The following is a 7,254-nucleotide window of genomic DNA, read 5'->3' on the forward strand; positions in this document are numbered from 1 at the left end:
CAACCCCCTGCCAAGCAGGAAACACCATCAGAGCACTCCTGACATATGGTTGTCAAGCCTCTGCTTAAAGACCTCCAAAGAAGGAGACTCCACCACACTCCTTGGCAGCAAATTCCACTGTCCAACAGCTCTTACTGTCAGGAAGTTCTTCCTAATGTTTAGGTGGAATCTTCTTTCTTGTAGTTTGGATCCATTGCTCCGTGTCCGCTTGTCTGGAGCAGCAGAAAACAACCTTTCTCCCACCTCTATGTGACATCCTTTTATATATTTGAACATGGCTATCATATCACCCCTTAACCTCCTCTTCTCCAGGCTAAACATGCCCAGCTCCCTTAGCCGTTCCTCAGAAGGCATCGTTTCCAGGCCTTTGACCATTTTGGTTGCCCTCCTCTGGACACGTTCCAGTTTGTCAGTGTCCTTCTTGAACTGTGGTGCCCAGAACTGGACACAGTACTCCAGGTGAGGTCTGACCAGAGCAGAATACAGTGGCACTATTACTTCCCTTGATCTAGATGCTATACTCCTATTGATGCAGCCCAGAATTGCATTGGCTTTTTTAGCTGCCGCATCACACTGTTGGCTCATGTCAAGTTTGTGGTCAACCAAGACTCCTAGATCCTTTTCACATGTACTGCTCTCAAGCCAAGTGTCACCCATCTTGTATTTGTGCCTCTCATTTTTTTGGCCCAAGTGCAATACTTTACATTTCTCCCTGTTAAAATTCATCTTGTTTGTTTTGGCCCAGTTCTCTAATATGCCAAGGTCGTTTTGAAGTGTGATCCTGTCCTCTGGGGTGTTAGCCACCCCTCCCAGTTTGGTGTCATCTGCAAATTTGATCAGGATGCCCTTGAGTCCATCATCCAAGTCGTTGATAAAGATGTTGAATAAGACCGGGCCCAAGACAGAACCCTGTGGCACCCCACTAGTCACTCTTCTCCAGAATGAAGAGGAACCATTGATGAGCAACCTTTGGGTTCGGTCAGTCAGCCAGTTACAAATCCACTGAGTGGTAGCATAGTCAAGACCTCATTTTACCAGCTTCTTTACAAGAATATCATGGGGCACCTTGTCAAATGCCTTGCTGAAATCAAGGTAGGCTACATCCACTGTGTTCCCTTCATCTACCAGGCTTGTAATTCTGTCAAAAAACGAGATCAGGTTAGTCTGACATGACTTATTTTTCAGAAATCCATGCTGACTATTGGTGATCACAGCATTCCTTTCTAGGTGCTCACAGACTGTTTGCTTAATGATCTGCTCCAGAATCTTCCCTGGTATTGATGTCAGACTGACTGGGCGGTAATTATTTGGGTCCTCTCTTTCCCCCTTTTTGAAAATAGGGACAACATTTGCCCTCCTCCAGTCTGCCGGGACTTCGCCTATTCTCCAGGAATTCTCAAAGATGACTGCCAGTGGTTCTGAGATCACATCTGCCAGTTCTTTTAATACTCTTGGATGCAGTTCATCTGGCCCTGGAGACTTGAATACATCTAAACTAGCCAAGTATTCTTGTACTATCTCCTTAGTTATTCTGGGCTGTGTTTCCTTTGCTGAATCATTTGCTTCAAATTCTTCAGGTCGGGCATTGTTTTCTTTATCGGAGAAGACTGAGGCAAAGAAGGCATTGAGGAGTTCAGCCCTTTCTGTGTCCCCTGTTTGCATTTCACCATCTTCTTCTCTGAGTGACCCCACTGTTTCTTTGTTCTTCCTTTTGCTACGAACATACCCATAAAAGCCTTTTTGGTTGCTTTTAACCTCTCTAGCAAGCCTGAGTTCATTCTGTGCTTTAGCTTTTCTGACTTTGTGTCTACACGTGCTGGCTATTTGTTTGAATTCCTCTTTGGTGGTTTCCCCCCTTTTCCATTTTTTGTACACATCCTTTTTTAATCTTAACTCAGTTAAAAGTTCTTTAGATAGCCACCCTGGCTTCTTTAGGCACCTTCCATGTTTCCGTCTCATTGGTATTGCCTGACGTTGTGCTTTTACTATCTCCCTCTTAACAAACTCCCAGCCATCATGAACCCCTTTTCCTTTTAGTATTACTGTCCATGGGATCTCACTCAGCACTTCCCTAAGTTTTATGAAGTCGGCTTTCTTAAAGTCAAGAAATTGAGTCCTAGTATGCTTGGCTGCTCCTTTCCGCTGTATAGTAAACTTCAGAAGAGCATGATCACTCGCGCCTAATGATCCTTCCACTTCTACCCCACTAATCAGGTCATCAACGTTGGTTAGGACCAGATCTAAAATGGCTGTTCCTCTTGTTGCTTCTCCCACTTTCTGGACAATGAAGTTGTCTGCAAGGCCAGTGAGGAATCTGTTTGACCTTATGCTCTTGGCTGAGTTTGACATCCAACAAATATCCGGGTAATTGAAGTGCCCCATTACTACTATCTCCCTTCCTTTTGCATGCTTGGCCATCTGTTCCAGGAAGGCATCATCTATGTCCTCCGTTTGGCTTGGGGATCTATAGTAAACGCCCACAATGAGGTCACTGTTATTCTTCTCTCCCGTAATTTTGACCCAAATGCTCTCACTTTGGCTTTGAGGTTCTAAATCTTGGATCTCTTCACAGGTATACACATCCCTGACATATAACGCCACTCCTCCTCCTTTCTTGTCTGGTCTGTTTCTCTGAAATAGATTGTATCGCCCCCATTATTACATTCCAATCGTGGGACTTATCCCACCAGGTTTCAGTGATGCCTATTATGTCATATTTAGTTTGCTGTACCAAGAGCTCAAGCTCATCTTGTTTATTTCCCATGCTTTGTGCATTAGTGTACAGACATTGAAGTCCATTAATCATTCCCCCGTGTCTCTTATTTAAGGATTTTTTCCTCCCACCACTAGGTCTGCGTGCTGTTTGCTCCATTTGGTCTATGACATTTGGATGATCATCTTCATCAATTGATAGACTCCTACCTTCAGGAGCACTGTCTCCCTCCCCCACATTAGTCAGTTTAAAGCCCTCCTGATGAGGTTTCTGAGATTTTTGGCAAAAACATTTCTCCCAACCGTTGTGAGGTGCAGCCCATCGCTTGCCAGAAGTCCATCTTCAAGAAACTGCAGTCCGTGATCTAAGAATCCAAACCGTTCCTGTTTACACCATTTGCGAAGCCAGCTGTTCACTTCCACTATTTTTCCCTCTCTCCCCAGGCCACATCGTTCAACTGGGAGGACAGATGAGATGACAATTTGTGCATTTAATTGCTTCAATTTCCTGCCCAGAGCCTCGTAGTCTCTTTTGATCTTCTGGAGGCTATTGCTTGCAGTGTCATTGGTTCCCACATGAACCAAGAGGAAGGGGTATTTGTCAGTGGGTTTTATGATTCCTTGCAGTCGTTCAGTTACATCTTGGATCTTAGCCCCGGGGAGACAGCAGACTTCCCAAGACATCTTGTCAGGCCCACAGATCACTGCTTCTGTTCCCCTCAGTAGGGAATCCCCTATCACCACTAAACGCCTCCTCTTAGGTTTGGTCGGGGTTCTTCCGTGAGCTGTCTGTTCCAAGGTCGCCTGCACATTCCCTGAGGACTGACTTTGCTGCTCGTCTTCATATACCTGATCGACTGTAATGAGGGAGAGATCCTCAAATGGAGTCTGCTCTTCGTCTTCCATGCTAGGGGAGAGGACCTCAAAGCGATTGTGTATTTGTAAACAATCAGAGCGAACCCTGGGCCTCCTACTTCTTTGAGTCACGTTTCTCCATATATCTGGCTCTAGTGTTGGTGAACTAGCCTCCTTCTCAGGGGAGTCCCCTGTCTCCTCCTTGGTGGAGACGGTGTGCTCTGTTGCTTCCAAGAAGAGCTCCAGCTCTCTAATTCTTTGGAGCGTCGCTACACCTTCCTCCAGTTGCTGGACTTTGTCTTTTAAGAGGGCAATCAACATGCAATTGCTGCAGGTAAAGCTGCCTGCAACCTTTGGCAAGATGGCAAACATTGTGCAGGAACCGCAGGCAACTGCAGCTGTTCCCTCCCCCTCCATCTTGAGAACGTGTCGTTGGGGGTGCTCCTTCTTCAACTGCTGCCCTGCAAGCTCTGATAAGCTCCTCCCACAGCTAATCACCTGCCTCAACAGAAACCCTGCCCCCTCTGACCTTTGCACAGGGAGAGCAGCTAATCAGCCACAAAGAAACACACACACAAGAAAACCCTTTTTGCTCCTTCTTCAACTGCTGCCCTGCAAGCTCTCAAATGTTTGTTGATTGATTGATATTCTATTCCCCCCTCCCCCATCCTGAAGGAGCTCAGAGTGGCAAACCTATTCAGGAAGGAAAAAGAGGGAAACATTCTGAAAAGAGGGGGGAAACATTCTGAAAACACTTGCAGGCACTATTTAAATTATGCATTTAAAACAATCATCACATTACTATATGGAGTCATTGATCCCCTTCCCCGAAAAATAGTGGCAGCTGTATTTTTTTAAGGGAATTAAGAGTGTTGTTAGGAGACACACCCACATGCATTTCCCTCACAGAGCTTCAATTCCTGGAGTGGTTTACCAACCAGTCTCTCTTCCCAGTGTGGATTTTGAAGGATAACTCAGTTACAGTTCTCATATTCGTTTCAGAAAGTGTGAATTTGGTTGATTCATCTTCAAATGCAAACTGAATGGAATTTCTCCCTCCCTCCCTGCTAGCTTTGTACGGCTTACCAGAGGCATAGAAGATCAATTGACTGAAGGCAAGAAGGATCTGGAAGCTTCTGTGAGTGACAGGCATGGTTGTTTGTCTCTGGGAATGAAGTAAGCCTTGGCTGCGTCCAACAGCGTTGGGTCACCGAATTTGAAGTCCACCCTGTAGGCAGCAGCACAGGAGAGATGTTGGCGATCTCACCAAGAGTTTCCTGCCATTATTTATAAGCATAAGAAACCCTACACTAGACCTTCTCGGCTTCAAAGATCTGGTTGACAGAGAAACATCTGTCAAGCTGCTGAAGAGAAATGTGAAGCAGATTTTTGCAGGCAGAGGACCTCTTAAATATGAATGACCTCTTTCCTCTTCCATGGAATCCTGACAGCAGTTTGAAACTATGATTCAGAGGTAACTAATTGTAGGGATGGAAAAGTCACCTAGTCCAACTTCCTGCTATGCAGAAATTGCAGTTAAGGAACAGATGGCCACCCAACCTCTGTTTACAAACCTCTAGTCCACCACCTCCATGGAAGTCATAGAGTAGGTGGAAGACAGTGCTGGCTCACTCTACTTGCAGCTGGATCTCTAGAGCTTTTTTAAATCTAGCTACTTATGAAACGTATCTAGAAAATCAGTTTCTTGGATCTGGTCCATGACCACCCACTCAAGGGCCTTGCCCAAGAAGGGGAGATGGGCAACTAGGTGGTAGTTACTTAGAATTCAAGGTGTGAGGAACCCAACAGGACACACCCCGTCTTCATTGCCCTAGCTGTCAATGCACCAAAAAGAAATTTTTGGGTGCCAGGAAGGTGATAGAAATGAACCACATGACGTCTTTACTCTTCCATGGAATCACTTGGCAGCGATTCTGAACTGTGAGTCAGAGATCAGCAGCATTTAACCCCAGTCAGTCTCGCTATCCCATATCCTTCCTCCATTTTTTGTGACGCTGTGTATCTTTCTGTCCTGTTTTCCTCTTTGGCATTGATACTTATTTCTCTTTTAAAATCTGGAAGCCCGCTCTCCGGAAGGAAACTGACTCAGCAGCTTTTATAACTGCTGTTAAACAAGGAATGAAACAGTCCTCATGGTTTTCCAGGACATCCTTAGAAATCCAATTTAGATGAAAAGATCTTTCTGACAGTATGAGACGTTTGAGAGTGAGCGGTGGCCTCAGAAGAGGGTGGACGCACCACTGAAGAATTTAAGCAGAGGCTCCATGGCCCACCTGTCAGGGATGTTGTGACTGTTGATTTTCTGCATCAACAGGGGTTGGACTAAGGAAGGGGTCACCAACATGCGCCTCTGGGTGCATGCTGCCAGCTAGCCAGCCATGCCTTCCTTTAGGATACACAATTCCATACCCTCTCACAGGTTCTGCAGAAGGAGATCAAGTCCTGCAGGGCCCTAGTCTCGTGGGACAGAGCATTCCACCAGGTTGGAGCCGTCACTGAAAAAGCCCTGGTGGAGGATGCACACACATCAATAAATAAATTTTAGAAAGGGGCAAGATTAGACATGGATGCACAAAAGTTTTAATGGGGGGGGGGATCAAGATTCCTTGTGTTCCACTTCACTTTTCTTCCAGCCAAGGGCAGCTCTGCCCTCTTGCCTGCCCCTCAGAGCTGGTACGTCACGTGGGGCTGGGCCTTGGCATCATAACTGTGCATCAAAATGCATTTATGACTGAATATAACACACAAAAATCCATTTTTTTTAGATGTTGAGGGAAGTTTTTAAATGTTTAATGCTGTATTGTGTTTTAATATTCAGTTGGGAGCCGCCCAGAGTGGCTGGGGAAACCCAGCCAGATGGGTGGGGTATACGTAATAAAATATTATTATTATTATTTAGGAAAAACCACATCCCAAAAACTTGCATATGAGGAGAGAGCCACCCGAAAAGGCTGCTGAATTTCCACGAAGATTAAATTGTTGTAATTTTTTCACAGGTTGCTATGGAAAAGTGGAGAATTGAATTTAATATCAAGAAAAAGAAAGAAAGAAAATGTAATGGACAGATTTACGTGTCCCTAGTGGGGACTGAATCTTTTACTTTTCTCCATAGAAACTACTATTTGAGCAGCAGGAAAAAAAAGAGTCGCACATCCATTATCTCTCATGAATCACCTTTCCTTGCTTTCCAGGGTAAAAACAGAAAACCAGCTGCTTGATGACATGCCCACTCTTGGGGCTGCTTTTCCTCATGAAACAAAACAAGTCATTATGTTCTTTCTCTCCACCCTCTTTTATCTTTTTTGAAGCCAAGCTTTGTTCGCTTCCTCCTCCACCACCGAACACGAAAATAGAAGACGCTTCGACACTTCTGAACAGCAGCGCATGTCCCTTCGTCAACCCCAAGTCTAGGGCACACAAGACCTCCATTTGGTCAGGTTGAGAAGCGAGGACAGTGAAGTGGGCAGGCTGCTCTGGGGAGAAAAGCCATAGGTCAGTGGGAGAGACAATGTGGCGCAGTGGTTACAGTGCCAGACTAGGAGCCAAGAGAGACCAGGGTTCGAATCCCCACTCAGCCATGAAGCTGACCGGGAGTGACCTTGGGGGCCAGTCGCTGTCGTTCAGTCTAACAACCTCACAGGGTTGTTGTGTGGTAAAATATGATTG

The sequence above is a fragment of the Podarcis pityusensis genome (assembly GCF_964106645.2).
Source record: "Podarcis pityusensis genome assembly, chromosome: 16".
Classification (NCBI taxonomy): domain Eukaryota; kingdom Metazoa; phylum Chordata; class Lepidosauria; order Squamata; family Lacertidae; genus Podarcis; species Podarcis pityusensis.